Below are 16,311 nucleotides of genomic sequence, written 5' to 3' on the forward strand. Positions count from 1 at the left end.
AATGTCAATATTGTAGCATGTTTTTCATATTCCTGGGAAGTTTGTAAAGGCGTTAAATGCAGGGGGGCACTTAGGTCAAGTACACAAGTTTGCATTATGTGTTGGGGAATTAGCTCAAATGGTAGAGCGCTCGCTTAGCATGCGAGAAGTAGCGGGATCAACGCCCGCATTCTCCACTAAAACTTAATTAATTTTGTGCCTGCGAATAGTCGAAAATGACCAGATTGATAAACAACTGCTGCACAATCGAAATCAGCAGGATGCACCTGCGTGTCGTTGCAAAATGACTCGTTGAATGCATCAATGCGGTTTTCTTGACGACATTTCTGCAAACACTGACATGGTAAGAGAGCATCAGGTAAATTCGACGAGAATGGAATTCGAACCCATGCGTGCAGAGCACAATGGTTTAGCAGTCCATCATCTTAACCACTCGGCCACCTCGTCCTATTTCTTTTGTTTTCATGGGATGATTAAATGAATGTCAATATTGTAGCATGTTTTTCATATTCCTGGGAAGTTTGTAAAGGCGTTAAATGCAGGGGGGCATTTAGGTCAAGTACACAAGTTTGCATTATGTGTTGGGGAATTAGCTCAAATGGTAGAGCGCTCGCTTAGCATGCGAGAAGTAGCGGGATCAATGCCCGCATTCTCCACTAAAACTTAATTAATTTTGTGCCTGCGAATAGTGGAAAATCACCAGATTGATAAACATCTGCTGCACAATCGAAATCAGCAGGATGCACCTGCGTGTCGTTGCAAAATGACTCGTTGAATGCATCAATGAGGTTTTCTTGACGATCTGAGCCTTTCTCCAAATACTGACATGGTAAGGGAGCATCAGGTAAATGCGACGAGAATGGGATTCGAACCCATGCGTGCAGATCACAATGGATTAGCAGTCCATCGCCTTAACCACTCGGCCACCTCGTCCTACTGCCTTTGTTTTCATAGGATGATTAGATAATTGTCAATATTGTAGCATGTTTTTCATGTTCCTGGGAAGTTTGTAAAGGCGTTAAATACAGGGGGGCACTTAGGCCAAGTACACAAATTTTCATTTCGAGTTGGGGGATTAGCTCAAATGGTAGAGTTTAGCATGCGAGAAGTAGCGGGATCAATGCCCGCATTCTCCACCAAAGCTTAATTAATTATGTGCCTGTGATTAATGGAAAACGACCAGATTTGTAAACAAACATTGCTCACTTTGAATCAGCAGGATGCACCAACGTGTCATTGCAAAAGGACTTGTTGAATGGCATTAATGTGTTTTTTCTTGATGATCTGAGCACAATGGATTAGCAGTCCATCATCTTAACCACTCGGCCACCTCGTCCTATTTCTTTTGTTTTCATAGGATGATGAGATAATTGTCAATATTGTAGCATGTTTTTCATGTTCCTGGGAATTTTGTAAAGGCGTTAAATGCAGGGGGGCACTTAGGTCAAGTACACAAGTTTGCATTATGTGTTGGGGAATTAACTCAAATGGTAGAGCGCTCGCTTAGCATGCGAGAAGTAGCGGGATCAACGCCCGCATTCTCCACTAAAACTTAATTAATTTTGTGCCTGCGAATAGTGGAAAATGACCAGATTGATAAACAACTGCTGCACAATCGAAATCAGCAGGATGCACCTGCGTGTCGTTGCAAAATGACTCGTTGAATGCATCAATGCGGTTTTCTTGACGACATTTCTGCAAACACTGACATGGTAAGAGAGCATCAGGTAAATTCGACGAGAATGGAATTCGAACCCATGCGTGCAGAGCACAATGGTTTAGCAGTCCATCATCTTAACCACTCGGCCACCTCGTCCTATTTCTTTTGTTTTCATGGGATGATTAAATGAATGTCAATATTGTAGCATGTTTTTCATATTCCTGGGAAGTTTGTAAAGGCGTTAAATGCAGGGGGGCATTTAGGTCAAGTACACAAGTTTGCATTATGTGTTGGGGAATTAGCTCAAATGGTAGAGCGCTCGCTTAGCATGCGAGAAGTAGCGGGATCAACGCCCGCATTCTCCACTAAAACTTAATTAATTTTGTGCCTGCGAATAGTGGAAAATGACCAGATTGATAAACAACTGCTGCACAATCGAAATCAGCAGGATGCACCTGCGTGTCGTTGCAAAATGACTCGTTGAATGCATCAATGCGGTTTTCTTGACGACATTTCTGCAAACACTGACATGGTAAGAGAGCATCAGGTAAATTCGACGAGAATGGAATTCGAACCCATGCGTGCAGAGCACAATGGTTTAGCAGTCCATCATCTTAACCACTCGGCCACCTCGTCCTATTTCTTTTGTTTTCATGGGATGATTAAATGAATGTCAATATTGTAGCATGTTTTTCATATTCCTGGGAAGTTTGTAAAGGCGTTAAATGCAGGGGGGCATTTAGGTCAAGTACACAAGTTTGCATTATGTGTTGGGGAATTAGCTCAAATGGTAGAGCGCTCGCTTAGCATGCGAGAAGTAGCGGGATCAACGCCCGCATTCTCCACTAAAACTTAATTAATTTTGTGCCTGCGAATAGTGGAAAATGACCAGATTGATAAACAACTGCTGCACAATCGAAATCAGCAGGATGCACCTGCGTGTCGTTGCAAAATGACTCTTTGAATGCATCAATGAGGTTTTCTTGACGATCTGAGCCTTTCTCCAAACACTGACATGGTAAGCGAGCATCAGGTAAATGCGACGAGAATGGGATTCGAACCCATGCGTGCAGAGCACAATGGATTAGCAGTCCATCGCCTTAAACACTCGGCGACCTCGTCCTACTGCATTTGTTTTCTTAGGATGATTAGATAATTGTCAATATTGTAGAATGTTTTTCATGTTCCTGGGAAGTTTGTAAAGGCGTTAAATGCAGGGGGGCACTTAGGCCAAGTACACAAAGTTTCATTTCGAGTTGGGGGATTAGCTCAAATGGTAGAGCTTAGCATGCGAGAAGTAGCGGGATCAATGCCCGCATTCTCCACCAAAGCTTAATTAATTATGTGCCTGTGATTAATGGGAAACGACCAGATTTGTAAACAAACATTGCTCACTTTGAATCAGCAGGATGCACCAACGTGTCATTGCAAAAGGACTTGTTGAATGGCATTAATGTGTTTTTTCTTGATGATCTGAGCACAATGGTTTAGCAGTCCATCATCTTAACCACTCGGCCACCTCGTCCTATTTCTTTTGTTTTCATAAGATGATTAGATAATTGTCAATATTGTAGCATGTTTTTCATGTTCCTGGGAATTTTGTAAAGGCGTTAAATGCAGGGGGGCACTTAGGTCAAGTACACAAGTTTGCATTATGTGTTGGGGAATTAGCTCAAATGGTAGAGCGCTCGCTTAGCATGCGAGAAGTAGCGGGATCAACGCCCGCATTCTCCACTAAAACTTAATTAATTTTGTGCCTGCGAATAGTGGAAAATGACCAGATTGATAAACAACTGCTGCACAATCGAAATCAGCAGGATGCACCTGCGTGTCGTTGCAAAATAACTCGTTGAATTCATCAATGAGGTTTTCTTGACGCTCTGAGCCTTTCTCCAAACACTTACATGGTAAGCGAGCATCAGGTAAATGCGACGAGAATGGGATTCGAACCCATGCGTGCAGAGCACAATGGATTAGCAGTCCATCGCCTCAACCACTCGGCCACCTCGTCCTACTGCCTTTGTTTTCTTAGGATGATTAGATAATTGTCAATATTGTAGCATGTTTTTCATGTTCCTGGGAAGTTTGTAAAGGCGTTAAATGCAGGGGGGCATTTAGGTCAAGTACACAAGTTTGCATTATGTGTTGGGGAATTAGCTCAAATGGTAGAGCGCTCGCTTAGCATGCGAGAAGTAGCGGGATCAACGCCCGCATTCTCCACTAAAACTTAATTAATTTTGTGCCTGCGAATAGTGGAAAATGACCAGATTGATAAACAACTGCTGCACAATCGAAATCAGCAGGATGCACCTGCGTGTCGTTGCAAAATGACTCTTTGAATGCATCAATGAGGTTTTCTTGACGATCTGAGCCTTTCTCCAAACACTGACATGGTAAGCGAGCATCAGGTAAATGCGACGAGAATGGGATTCGAACCCATGCGTGCAGAGCACAATGGATTAGCAGTCCATCGCCTTAAACACTCGGCCACCTCGTCCTACTGCATTTGTTTTCTTAGGATGATTAGATAATTGTCAATATTGTAGAATGTTTTTCATGTTCCTGGGAAGTTTGTAAAGGCGTTAAATGCAGGGGGGCACTTAGGCCAAGTACACAAAGTTTCATTTCGAGTTGGGGGATTAGCTCAAATGGTAGAGCTTAGCATGCGAGAAGTAGCGGGATCAATGCCCGCATTCTCCACCAAAGCTTAATTAATTATGTGCCTGTGATTAATGGGAAACGACCAGATTTGTAAACAAACATTGCTCACTTTGAATCAGCAGGATGCACCAACGTGTCATTGCAAAAGGACTTGTTGAATGGCATTAATGTGTTTTTTCTTGATGATCTGAGCACAATGGTTTAGCAGTCCATCATCTTAACCACTCGGCCACCTCGTCCTATTTCTTTTGTTTTCATGGGATGATTAAATGAATGTCAATATTGTAGCATGTTTTTCATATTCCTGGGAAGTTTGTAAAGGCGTTAAATGCAGGGGGGCACTTAGGTCAAGTACACAAGTTTGCATTATGTGTTGGGGAATTAGCTCAAATGGTAGAGCGCTCGCTTAGCATGCGAGAAGTAGCGGGATCAACGCCCGCATTCTCCACTAAAACTTAATTAATTTTGTGCCTGCGAATAGTCGAAAATGACCAGATTGATAAACAACTGCTGCACAATCGAAATCAGCAGGATGCACCTGCGTGTCGTTGCAAAATGACTCGTTGAATGCATCAATGCGGTTTTCTTGACGACATTTCTGCAAACACTGACATGGTAAGAGAGCATCAGGTAAATTCGACGAGAATGGAATTCGAACCCATGCGTGCAGAGCACAATGGTTTAGCAGTCCATCATCTTAACCACTCGGCCACCTCGTCCTATTTCTTTTGTTTTCATGGGATGATTAAATGAATGTCAATATTGTAGCATGTTTTTCATATTCCTGGGAAGTTTGTAAAGGCGTTAAATGCAGGGGGGCATTTAGGTCAAGTACACAAGTTTGCATTATGTGTTGGGGAATTAGCTCAAATGGTAGAGCGCTCGCTTAGCATGCGAGAATAGCGGGATCAATGCCCGCATTCTCCACTAAAACTTAATTAATTTTGTGCCTGCGAATAGTGGAAAATCACCAGATTGATAAACATCTGCTGCACAATCGAAATCAGCAGGATGCACCTGCGTGTCGTTGCAAAATGACTCGTTGAATGCATCAATGAGGTTTTCTTGACGATCTGAGCCTTTCTCCAAATACTGACATGGTAAGGGAGCATCAGGTAAATGCGACGAGAATGGGATTCGAACCCATGCGTGCAGATCACAATGGATTAGCAGTCCATCGCCTTAACCACTCGGCCACCTCGTCCTACTGCCTTTGTTTTCATAGGATGATTAGATAATTGTCAATATTGTAGCATGTTTTTCATGTTCCTGGGAAGTTTGTAAAGGCGTTAAATACAGGGGGGCACTTAGGCCAAGTACACAAATTTTCATTTCGAGTTGGGGGATTAGCTCAAATGGTAGAGCTTAGCATGCGAGAAGTAGCGGGATCAATGCCCGCATTCTCCACCAAAGCTTAATTAATTATGTGCCTGTGATTAATGGAAAACGACCAGATTTGTAAACAAACATTGCTCACTTTGAATCAGCAGGATGCACCAACGTGTCATTGCAAAAGGACTTGTTGAATGGCATTAATGTGTTTTTTCTTGATGATCTGAGCACAATGGATTAGCAGTCCATCATCTTAACCACTCGGCCACCTCGTCCTATTTCTTTTGTTTTCATAGGATGATGAGATAATTGTCAATATTGTAGCATGTTTTTCATGTTCCTGGGAATTTTGTAAAGGCGTTAAATGCAGGGGGGCACTTAGGTCAAGTACACAAGTTTGCATTATGTGTTGGGGAATTAACTCAAATGGTAGAGCGCTCGCTTAGCATGCGAGAAGTAGCGGGATCAACGCCCGCATTCTCCACTAAAACTTAATTAATTTTGTGCCTGCGAATAGTGGAAAATGACCAGATTGATAAACAACTGCTGCACAATCGAAATCAGCAGGATGCACCTGCGTGTCGTTGCAAAATGACTCGTTGAATGCATCAATGCGGTTTTCTTGACGACATTTCTGCAAACACTGACATGGTAAGAGAGCATCAGGTAAATTCGACGAGAATGGAATTCGAACCCATGCGTGCAGAGCACAATGGTTTAGCAGTCCATCATCTTAACCACTCGGCCACCTCGTCCTATTTCTTTTGTTTTCATGGGATGATTAAATGAATGTCAATATTGTAGCATGTTTTTCATATTCCTGGGAAGTTTGTAAAGGCGTTAAATGCAGGGGGGCATTTAGGTCAAGTACACAAGTTTGCATTATGTGTTGGGGAATTAGCTCAAATGGTAGAGCGCTCGCTTAGCATGCGAGAAGTAGCGGGATCAACGCCCGCATTCTCCACTAAAACTTAATTAATTTTGTGCCTGCGAATAGTGGAAAATGACCAGATTGATAAACAACTGCTGCACAATCGAAATCAGCAGGATGCACCTGCGTGTCGTTGCAAAATGACTCGTTGAATGCATCAATGCGGTTTTCTTGACGACATTTCTGCAAACACTGACATGGTAAGAGAGCATCAGGTAAATTCGACGAGAATGGAATTCGAACCCATGCGTGCAGAGCACAATGGTTTAGCAGTCCATCATCTTAACCACTCGGCCACCTCGTCCTATTTCTTTTGTTTTCATGGGATGATTAAATGAATGTCAATATTGTAGCATGTTTTTCATATTCCTGGGAAGTTTGTAAAGGCGTTAAATGCAGGGGGGCATTTAGGTCAAGTACACAAGTTTGCATTATGTGTTGGGGAATTAGCTCAAATGGTAGAGCGCTCGCTTAGCATGCGAGAAGTAGCGGGATCAACGCCCGCATTCTCCACTAAAACTTAATTAATTTTGTGCCTGCGAATAGTGGAAAATGACCAGATTGATAAACAACTGCTGCACAATCGAAATCAGCAGGATGCACCTGCGTGTCGTTGCAAAATGACTCTTTGAATGCATCAATGAGGTTTTCTTGACGATCTGAGCCTTTCTCCAAACACTGACATGGTAAGCGAGCATCAGGTAAATGCGACGAGAATGGGATTCGAACCCATGCGTGCAGAGCACAATGGATTAGCAGTCCATCGCCTTAAACACTCGGCGACCTCGTCCTACTGCATTTGTTTTCTTAGGATGATTAGATAATTGTCAATATTGTAGAATGTTTTTCATGTTCCTGGGAAGTTTGTAAAGGCGTTAAATGCAGGGGGGCACTTAGGCCAAGTACACAAAGTTTCATTTCGAGTTGGGGGATTAGCTCAAATGGTAGAGCTTAGCATGCGAGAAGTAGCGGGATCAATGCCCGCATTCTCCACCAAAGCTTAATTAATTATGTGCCTGTGATTAATGGGAAACGACCAGATTTGTAAACAAACATTGCTCACTTTGAATCAGCAGGATGCACCAACGTGTCATTGCAAAAGGACTTGTTGAATGGCATTAATGTGTTTTTTCTTGATGATCTGAGCACAATGGTTTAGCAGTCCATCATCTTAACCACTCGGCCACCTCGTCCTATTTCTTTTGTTTTCATAAGATGATTAGATAATTGTCAATATTGTAGCATGTTTTTCATGTTCCTGGGAATTTTGTAAAGGCGTTAAATGCAGGGGGGCACTTAGGTCAAGTACACAAGTTTGCATTATGTGTTGGGGAATTAGCTCAAATGGTAGAGCGCTCGCTTAGCATGCGAGAAGTAGCGGGATCAACGCCCGCATTCTCCACTAAAACTTAATTAATTTTGTGCCTGCGAATAGTGGAAAATGACCAGATTGATAAACAACTGCTGCACAATCGAAATCAGCAGGATGCACCTGCGTGTCGTTGCAAAATAACTCGTTGAATTCATCAATGAGGTTTTCTTGACGCTCTGAGCCTTTCTCCAAACACTTACATGGTAAGCGAGCATCAGGTAAATGCGACGAGAATGGGATTCGAACCCATGCGTGCAGAGCACAATGGATTAGCAGTCCATCGCCTCAACCACTCGGCCACCTCGTCCTACTGCCTTTGTTTTCTTAGGATGATTAGATAATTGTCAATATTGTAGCATGTTTTTCATGTTCCTGGGAATTTTGTAAAGGCGTTAAATGCAGGGGGGCACTTAGGTCAAGTACACAAGTTTGCATTATGTGTTGGGGAATTAGCTCAAATGGTAGAGCGCTCGCTTAGCATGCGAGAAGTAGCGGGATCAACGCCCGCATTCTCCACTAAAACTTAATTAATTTTGTGCCTGCGAATAGTGGAAAATGACCAGATTGATAAACAACTGCTGCACAATCGAAATCAGCAGGATGCACCTGCGTGTCGTTGCAAAATGACTCGTTGAATGCATCAATGCGGTTTTCTTGACGACATTTCTGCAAACACTGACATGGTAAGAGAGCATCAGGTAAATTCGACGAGAATGGAATTCGAACCCATGCGTGCAGAGCACAATGGTTTAGCAGTCCATCATCTTAACCACTCGGCCACCTCGTCCTATTTCTTTTGTTTTCATGGGATGATTAAATGAATGTCAATATTGTAGCATGTTTTTCATATTCCTGGGAAGTTTGTAAAGGCGTTAAATGCAGGGGGGCATTTAGGTCAAGTACACAAGTTTGCATTATGTGTTGGGGAATTAGCTCAAATGGTAGAGCGCTCGCTTAGCATGCGAGAAGTAGCGGGATCAACGCCCGCATTCTCCACTAAAACTTAATTAATTTTGTGCCTGCGAATAGTGGAAAATGACCAGATTGATAAACAACTGCTGCACAATCGAAATCAGCAGGATGCACCTGCGTGTCGTTGCAAAATGACTCTTTGAATGCATCAATGAGGTTTTCTTGACGATCTGAGCCTTTCTCCAAACACTGACATGGTAAGCGAGCATCAGGTAAATGCGACGAGAATGGGATTCGAACCCATGCGTGCAGAGCACAATGGATTAGCAGTCCATCGCCTTAAACACTCGGCGACCTCGTCCTACTGCATTTGTTTTCTTAGGATGATTAGATAATTGTCAATATTGTAGAATGTTTTTCATGTTCCTGGGAAGTTTGTAAAGGCGTTAAATGCAGGGGGGCACTTAGGCCAAGTACACAAAGTTTTATTTTGAGTTGGGGGATTAGCTCAAATGGTAGAGCTTAGCATGCGAGAAGTAGCGGGATCAATGCCCGCATTCTCCACCAAAGCTTAATTAATTATGTGCCTGTGATTAATGGGAAACGACCAGATTTGTAAACAAACATTGCTCACTTTGAATCAGCAGGATGCACCAACGTGTCATTGCAAAAGGACTTGTTGAATGGCATTAATGTGTTTTTTCTTGATGATCTGAGCACAATGGTTTAGCAGTCCATCATCTTAACCACTCGGCCACCTCGTCCTATTTCTTTTGTTTTCATGGGATGATTAAATGAATGTCAATATTGTAGCATGTTTTTCATATTCCTGGGAAGTTTGTAAAGGCGTTAAATGCAGGGGGGCACTTAGGTCAAGTACACAAGTTTGCATTATGTGTTGGGGAATTAGCTCAAATGGTAGAGCGCTCGCTTAGCATGCGAGAAGTAGCGGGATCAACGCCCGCATTCTCCACTAAAACTTAATTAATTTTGTGCTTGCGAATAGTGGAAAATGACCAGATTGATAAACAACTGCTGCACAATCGAAATCAGCAGGATGCACCTGCGTGTCGTTGCAAAATGACTCGTTGAATTCATCAATGAGGTTTTCTTGACGCTCTGAGCCTTTCTCCAAACACTGACATGGTAAGCGAGCATCAGGTAAATGCGACGAGAATGGGATTCGAACCCATGCGTGCAGAGCACAATGGATTAGCAGTCCATCGCCTTAACCACTCGGCCACCTCGTCCTACTGCCTTTGTTTTCATAGGATGATTAGATAATTGTCAATATTGTAGCATGTTTTTCATGTTCCTGGGAAGTTTGTAAAGGCGTTAAATACAGGGGGGCACTTAGGCCAAGTACACATTTTCATTTCGAGTTGGGGGATTAGCTCAAATGGTAGAGCTTAGCATGCGAGAAGTAGCGGGATCAATGCCCGCATTCTCCACCAAAGCTTAATTAATTATGTGCCTGTGATTAATGGAAAACGACCAGATTTGTAAACAAACATTGCTCACTTTGAATCAGCAGGATGCACCAACTTGTCATTGCAAAATGACTTGTTGAATGGCATTAATGTGTTTTTTCTTGATGATCTGAGCACAATGGATTAGCAGTCCATCATCTTAACCACTCGGCCACCTCGTCCTATTTCTTTTGTTTTCATAAGATGATTAGATAATTGTCAATATTGTAGCATGTTTTTCATGTTCCTGGGAATTTTGTAAAGGCGTTAAATGCAGGGGGGCACTTAGGTCAAGTACACAAGTTTGCATTATGTGTTGGGGAATTAGCTCAAATGGTAGAGCGCTCGCTTAGCATGCGAGAAGTAGCGGGATCAACGCCCGCATTCTCCACTAAAACTTAATTAATTTTGTGCCTGCGAATAGTGGAAAATGACCAGATTGATAAACAACTGCTGCACAATCGAAATCAGCAGGATGCACCTGCGTGTCGTTGCAAAATGACTCGTTGAATGCATCAATGCGGTTTTCTTGACGACATTTCTGCAAACACTGACATGGTAAGAGAGCATCAGGTAAATTCGACGAGAATGGAATTCGAACCCATGCGTGCAGAGCACAATGGTTTAGCAGTCCATCATCTTAACCACTCGGCCACCTCGTCCTATTTCTTTTGTTTTCATGGGATGATTAAATGAATGTCAATATTGTAGCATGTTTTTCATATTCCTGGGAAGTTTGTAAAGGCGTTAAATGCAGGGGGGCATTTAGGTCAAGTACACAAGTTTGCATTATGTGTTGGGGAATTAGCTCAAATGGTAGAGCGCTCGCTTAGCATGCGAGAAGTAGCGGGATCAACGCCCGCATTCTCCACTAAAACTTAATTAATTTTGTGCCTGCGAATAGTGGAAAATGACCAGATTGATAAACAACTGCTGCACAATCGAAATCAGCAGGATGCACCTGCGTGTCGTTGCAAAATGACTCTTTGAATGCATCAATGAGGTTTTCTTGACGATCTGAGCCTTTCTCCAAACACTGACATGGTAAGCGAGCATCAGGTAAATGCGACGAGAATGGGATTCGAACCCATGCGTGCAGAGCACAATGGATTAGCAGTCCATCGCCTTAAACACTCGGCGACCTCGTCCTACTGCATTTGTTTTCTTAGGATGATTAGATAATTGTCAATATTGTAGAATGTTTTTCATGTTCCTGGGAAGTTTGTAAAGGCGTTAAATGCAGGGGGGCACTTAGGCCAAGTACACAAAGTTTTATTTCGAGTTGGGGGATTAGCTCAAATGGTAGAGCTTAGCATGCGAGAAGTAGCGTGATCAATGCCCGCATTCTCCACCAAAGCTTAATTAATTATGTGCCTGTGATTAATGGGAAACGACCAGATTTGTAAACAAACATTGCTCACTTTGAATCAGCAGGATGCACCAACGTGTCATTGCAAAAGGACTTGTTGAATGGCATTAATGTGTTTTTTCTTGATGATCTGAGCACAATGGTTTAGCAGTCCATCATCTTAACCACTCGGCCACCTCGTCCTATTTCTTTTGTTTTCATGGGATGATTAAATGAATGTCAATATTGTAGCATGTTTTTCATATTCCTGGGAAGTTTGTAAAGGCGTTAAATGCAGGGGGGCACTTAGGTCAAGTACACAAGTTTGCATTATGTGTTGGGGAATTAGCTCAAATGGTAGAGCGCTCGCTTAGCATGCGAGAAGTAGCGGGATCAACGCCCGCATTCTCCACTAAAACTTAATTAATTTTGTGCTTGCGAATAGTGGAAAATGACCAGATTGATAAACAACTGCTGCACAATCGAAATCAGCAGGATGCACCTGCGTGTCGTTGCAAAATGACTCGTTGAATTCATCAATGAGGTTTTCTTGACGCTCTGAGCCTTTCTCCAAACACTGACATGGTAAGCGAGCATCAGGTAAATGCGACGAGAATGGGATTCGAACCCATGCGTGCAGAGCACAATGGATTAGCAGTCCATCGCCTCAACCACTCGGCCACCTCGTCCTACTGCCTTTGTTTTCTTAGGATGATTAGATAATTGTCAATATTGTAGAATGTTTTTCATGTTCCTGGGAATTTTGTAAAGGCGTTAAATGCAGGGGGGCACTTAGGTCAAGTACACAAGTTTGCATTATGTGTTGGGGAATTAGCTCAAATGGTAGAGCGCTCGCTTAGCATGCGAGAAGTAGCGGGATCAACGCCCGCATTCTCCACTAAAACTTAATTAATTTTGTGCCTGCAAATAGTGGAAAATGACCAGATTGATAAACAACTGCTGCACAATCGAAATCAGCAGGATGCACCTGCGTGTCGTTGCAAAATGACTCGTTGAATGCATCAATGTGGTTTTCTTGACGACATTTCTGCAAACACTGACATGGTAAGAGAGCATCAGGTAAATTCGACGAGAATGGAATTCGAACCCATGCGTGCAGAGCACAATGGTTTAGCAGTCCATCATCTTAACCACTCGGCCACCTCGTCCTATTTCTTTTGTTTTCATGGGATGATTAAATGAATGTCAATATTGTAGCATGTTTTTCATATTCCTGGGAAGTTTGTAAAGGCGTTAAATGCAGGGGGGCATTTAGGTCAAGTACACAAGTTTGCATTATGTGTTGGGGAATTAGCTCAAATGGTAGAGCGCTCGCTTAGCATGCGAGAAGTAGCGGGATCAACGCCCGCATTCTCCACTAAAACTTAATTAATTTTGTGCTTGCGAATAGTGGAAAATGACCAGATTGATAAACAACTGCTGCACAATCGAAATCAGCAGGATGCACCTGCGTGTCGTTGCAAAATGACTCGTTGAATTCATCAATGAGGTTTTCTTGACGCTCTGAGCCTTTCTCCAAACACTGACATGGTAAGCGAGCATCAGGTAAATGCGACGAGAATGGGATTCGAACCCATGCGTGCAGAGCACAATGGATTAGCAGTCCATCGCCTTAACCACTCGGCCACCTCGTCCTACTGCCTTTGTTTTCATAGGATGATTAGATAATTGTCAATATTGTAGCATGTTTTTCATGTTCCTGGGAAGTTTGTAAAGGCGTTAAATACAGGGGGGCACTTAGGCCAAGTACACATTTTCATTTCGAGTTGGGGGATTAGCTCAAATGGTAGAGCTTAGCATGCGAGAAGTAGCGGGATCAATGCCCGCATTCTCCACCAAAGCTTAATTAATTATGTGCCTGTGATTAATGGAAAACGACCAGATTTGTAAACAAACATTGCTCACTTTGAATCAGCAGGATGCACCAACTTGTCATTGCAAAATGACTTGTTGAATGGCATTAATGTGTTTTTTCTTGATGATCTGAGCACAATGGATTAGCAGTCCATCATCTTAACCACTCGGCCACCTCGTCCTATTTCTTTTGTTTTCATAAGATGATTAGATAATTGTCAATATTGTAGCATGTTTTTCATGTTCCTGGGAATTTTGTAAAGGCGTTAAATGCAGGGGGGCACTTAGGTCAAGTACACAAGTTTGCATTATGTGTTGGGGAATTAGCTCAAATGGTAGAGCGCTCGCTTAGCATGCGAGAAGTAGCGGGATCAACGCCCGCATTCTCCACTAAAACTTAATTAATTTTGTGCCTGCGAATAGTGGAAAATGACCAGATTGATAAACAACTGCTGCACAATCGAAATCAGCAGGATGCACCTGCGTGTCGTTGCAAAATGACTCGTTGAATGCATCAATGCGGTTTTCTTGACGACATTTCTGCAAACACTGACATGGTAAGAGAGCATCAGGTAAATTCGACGAGAATGGAATTCGAACCCATGCGTGCAGAGCACAATGGTTTAGCAGTCCATCATCTTAACCACTCGGCCACCTCGTCCTATTTCTTTTGTTTTCATGGGATGATTAAATGAATGTCAATATTGTAGCATGTTTTTCATATTCCTGGGAAGTTTGTAAAGGCGTTAAATGCAGGGGGGCATTTAGGTCAAGTACACAAGTTTGCATTATGTGTTGGGGAATTAGCTCAAATGGTAGAGCGCTCGCTTAGCATGCGAGAAGTAGCGGGATCAACGCCCGCATTCTCCACTAAAACTTAATTAATTTTGTGCCTGCGAATAGTGGAAAATGACCAGATTGATAAACAACTGCTGCACAATCGAAATCAGCAGGATGCACCTGCGTGTCGTTGCAAAATGACTCTTTGAATGCATCAATGAGGTTTTCTTGACGATCTGAGCCTTTCTCCAAACACTGACATGGTAAGCGAGCATCAGGTAAATGCGACGAGAATGGGATTCGAACCCATGCGTGCAGAGCACAATGGATTAGCAGTCCATCGCCTTAAACACTCGGCGACCTCGTCCTACTGCATTTGTTTTCTTAGGATGATTAGATAATTGTCAATATTGTAGAATGTTTTTCATGTTCCTGGGAAGTTTGTAAAGGCGTTAAATGCAGGGGGGCACTTAGGCCAAGTACACAAAGTTTTATTTCGAGTTGGGGGATTAGCTCAAATGGTAGAGCTTAGCATGCGAGAAGTAGCGTGATCAATGCCCGCATTCTCCACCAAAGCTTAATTAATTATGTGCCTGTGATTAATGGGAAACGACCAGATTTGTAAACAAACATTGCTCACTTTGAATCAGCAGGATGCACCAACGTGTCATTGCAAAAGGACTTGTTGAATGGCATTAATGTGTTTTTTCTTGATGATCTGAGCACAATGGTTTAGCAGTCCATCATCTTAACCACTCGGCCACCTCGTCCTATTTCTTTTGTTTTCATGGGATGATTAAATGAATGTCAATATTGTAGCATGTTTTTCATATTCCTGGGAAGTTTGTAAAGGCGTTAAATGCAGGGGGGCACTTAGGTCAAGTACACAAGTTTGCATTATGTGTTGGGGAATTAGCTCAAATGGTAGAGCGCTCGCTTAGCATGCGAGAAGTAGCGGGATCAACGCCCGCATTCTCCACTAAAACTTAATTAATTTTGTGCTTGCGAATAGTGGAAAATGACCAGATTGATAAACAACTGCTGCACAATCGAAATCAGCAGGATGCACCTGCGTGTCGTTGCAAAATGACTCGTTGAATTCATCAATGAGGTTTTCTTGACGCTCTGAGCCTTTCTCCAAACACTGACATGGTAAGCGAGCATCAGGTAAATGCGACGAGAATGGGATTCGAACCCATGCGTGCAGAGCACAATGGATTAGCAGTCCATCGCCTCAACCACTCGGCCACCTCGTCCTACTGCCTTTGTTTTCTTAGGATGATTAGATAATTGTCAATATTGTAGAATGTTTTTCATGTTCCTGGGAATTTTGTAAAGGCGTTAAATGCAGGGGGGCACTTAGGTCAAGTACACAAGTTTGCATTATGTGTTGGGGAATTAGCTCAAATGGTAGAGCGCTCGCTTAGCATGCGAGAAGTAGCGGGATCAACGCCCGCATTCTCCACTAAAACTTAATTAATTTTGTGCCTGCAAATAGTGGAAAATGACCAGATTGATAAACAACTGCTGCACAATCGAAATCAGCAGGATGCACCTGCGTGTCGTTGCAAAATGACTCGTTGAATGCATCAATGTGGTTTTCTTGACGACATTTCTGCAAACACTGACATGGTAAGAGAGCATCAGGTAAATTCGACGAGAATGGAATTCGAACCCATGCGTGCAGAGCACAATGGTTTAGCAGTCCATCATCTTAACCACTCGGCCACCTCGTCCTATTTCTTTTGTTTTCATGGGATGATTAAATGAATGTCAATATTGTAGCATGTTTTTCATATTCCTGGGAAGTTTGTAAAGGCGTTAAATGCAGGGGGGCATTTAGGTCAAGTACACAAGTTTGCATTATGTGTTGGGGAATTAGCTCAAATGGTAGAGCGCTCGCTTAGCATGCGAGAAGTAGCGGGATCAATGCCCGCATTCTCCACTAAAACTTAATGAATTTTGTGCCTG

The 16,311-nt window shown here is 42.8% G+C and overlaps 25 non-coding genes across 25 annotated transcripts; all 25 read right to left on the minus strand.

Moving 5' to 3' along the window:
* Positions 1-365: 365 nt before the first annotated feature.
* trnas-gcu (transfer RNA serine (anticodon GCU)) lies at positions 366-447 on the minus strand. The gene has a single exon. It is a non-coding gene; the product is annotated as a tRNA-Ser (tRNA).
* A 404-nt stretch (positions 448-851) lies between these two features.
* Positions 852-933, minus strand: trnas-gcu (transfer RNA serine (anticodon GCU)). The gene has a single exon. It is a non-coding gene; the product is annotated as a tRNA-Ser (tRNA).
* Positions 934-1,734: 801 nt separating this feature from the next.
* Positions 1,735-1,816, minus strand: trnas-gcu (transfer RNA serine (anticodon GCU)). The gene has a single exon. It is a non-coding gene; the product is annotated as a tRNA-Ser (tRNA).
* Positions 1,817-2,214: 398 nt separating this feature from the next.
* Positions 2,215-2,296, minus strand: trnas-gcu (transfer RNA serine (anticodon GCU)). The gene has a single exon. It is a non-coding gene; the product is annotated as a tRNA-Ser (tRNA).
* A 404-nt stretch (positions 2,297-2,700) lies between these two features.
* On the minus strand, positions 2,701-2,782 carry trnas-gcu (transfer RNA serine (anticodon GCU)). Its single transcript has one exon. It is a non-coding gene; the product is annotated as a tRNA-Ser (tRNA).
* Positions 2,783-3,589: 807 nt separating this feature from the next.
* Positions 3,590-3,671, minus strand: trnas-gcu (transfer RNA serine (anticodon GCU)). Its single transcript has one exon. It is a non-coding gene; the product is annotated as a tRNA-Ser (tRNA).
* Positions 3,672-4,075: 404 nt separating this feature from the next.
* Positions 4,076-4,157, minus strand: trnas-gcu (transfer RNA serine (anticodon GCU)). The gene has a single exon. It is a non-coding gene; the product is annotated as a tRNA-Ser (tRNA).
* An 801-nt stretch (positions 4,158-4,958) lies between these two features.
* trnas-gcu (transfer RNA serine (anticodon GCU)) lies at positions 4,959-5,040 on the minus strand. The gene has a single exon. It is a non-coding gene; the product is annotated as a tRNA-Ser (tRNA).
* A 403-nt stretch (positions 5,041-5,443) lies between these two features.
* On the minus strand, positions 5,444-5,525 carry trnas-gcu (transfer RNA serine (anticodon GCU)). The gene has a single exon. It is a non-coding gene; the product is annotated as a tRNA-Ser (tRNA).
* An 801-nt stretch (positions 5,526-6,326) lies between these two features.
* On the minus strand, positions 6,327-6,408 carry trnas-gcu (transfer RNA serine (anticodon GCU)). Its single transcript has one exon. It is a non-coding gene; the product is annotated as a tRNA-Ser (tRNA).
* A 398-nt stretch (positions 6,409-6,806) lies between these two features.
* Positions 6,807-6,888, minus strand: trnas-gcu (transfer RNA serine (anticodon GCU)). The gene has a single exon. It is a non-coding gene; the product is annotated as a tRNA-Ser (tRNA).
* Positions 6,889-7,292: 404 nt separating this feature from the next.
* Positions 7,293-7,374, minus strand: trnas-gcu (transfer RNA serine (anticodon GCU)). Its single transcript has one exon. It is a non-coding gene; the product is annotated as a tRNA-Ser (tRNA).
* Positions 7,375-8,181: 807 nt separating this feature from the next.
* Positions 8,182-8,263, minus strand: trnas-gcu (transfer RNA serine (anticodon GCU)). Its single transcript has one exon. It is a non-coding gene; the product is annotated as a tRNA-Ser (tRNA).
* Positions 8,264-8,661: 398 nt separating this feature from the next.
* On the minus strand, positions 8,662-8,743 carry trnas-gcu (transfer RNA serine (anticodon GCU)). The gene has a single exon. It is a non-coding gene; the product is annotated as a tRNA-Ser (tRNA).
* A 404-nt stretch (positions 8,744-9,147) lies between these two features.
* trnas-gcu (transfer RNA serine (anticodon GCU)) lies at positions 9,148-9,229 on the minus strand. The gene has a single exon. It is a non-coding gene; the product is annotated as a tRNA-Ser (tRNA).
* Positions 9,230-10,036: 807 nt separating this feature from the next.
* Positions 10,037-10,118, minus strand: trnas-gcu (transfer RNA serine (anticodon GCU)). Its single transcript has one exon. It is a non-coding gene; the product is annotated as a tRNA-Ser (tRNA).
* Positions 10,119-10,917: 799 nt separating this feature from the next.
* On the minus strand, positions 10,918-10,999 carry trnas-gcu (transfer RNA serine (anticodon GCU)). The gene has a single exon. It is a non-coding gene; the product is annotated as a tRNA-Ser (tRNA).
* Positions 11,000-11,403: 404 nt separating this feature from the next.
* trnas-gcu (transfer RNA serine (anticodon GCU)) lies at positions 11,404-11,485 on the minus strand. The gene has a single exon. It is a non-coding gene; the product is annotated as a tRNA-Ser (tRNA).
* Positions 11,486-12,292: 807 nt separating this feature from the next.
* Positions 12,293-12,374, minus strand: trnas-gcu (transfer RNA serine (anticodon GCU)). Its single transcript has one exon. It is a non-coding gene; the product is annotated as a tRNA-Ser (tRNA).
* Positions 12,375-12,772: 398 nt separating this feature from the next.
* Positions 12,773-12,854, minus strand: trnas-gcu (transfer RNA serine (anticodon GCU)). The gene has a single exon. It is a non-coding gene; the product is annotated as a tRNA-Ser (tRNA).
* A 404-nt stretch (positions 12,855-13,258) lies between these two features.
* Positions 13,259-13,340, minus strand: trnas-gcu (transfer RNA serine (anticodon GCU)). The gene has a single exon. It is a non-coding gene; the product is annotated as a tRNA-Ser (tRNA).
* A 799-nt stretch (positions 13,341-14,139) lies between these two features.
* trnas-gcu (transfer RNA serine (anticodon GCU)) lies at positions 14,140-14,221 on the minus strand. Its single transcript has one exon. It is a non-coding gene; the product is annotated as a tRNA-Ser (tRNA).
* Positions 14,222-14,625: 404 nt separating this feature from the next.
* On the minus strand, positions 14,626-14,707 carry trnas-gcu (transfer RNA serine (anticodon GCU)). The gene has a single exon. It is a non-coding gene; the product is annotated as a tRNA-Ser (tRNA).
* Positions 14,708-15,514: 807 nt separating this feature from the next.
* Positions 15,515-15,596, minus strand: trnas-gcu (transfer RNA serine (anticodon GCU)). Its single transcript has one exon. It is a non-coding gene; the product is annotated as a tRNA-Ser (tRNA).
* A 398-nt stretch (positions 15,597-15,994) lies between these two features.
* trnas-gcu (transfer RNA serine (anticodon GCU)) lies at positions 15,995-16,076 on the minus strand. Its single transcript has one exon. It is a non-coding gene; the product is annotated as a tRNA-Ser (tRNA).
* Between the last annotated feature and the right edge of the window lie 235 nt (positions 16,077-16,311).

This window comes from Gasterosteus aculeatus, chromosome 13, assembly GCF_964276395.1.
Source record: "Gasterosteus aculeatus chromosome 13, fGasAcu3.hap1.1, whole genome shotgun sequence".
Lineage (NCBI taxonomy): Eukaryota > Metazoa > Chordata > Actinopteri > Perciformes > Gasterosteidae > Gasterosteus > Gasterosteus aculeatus.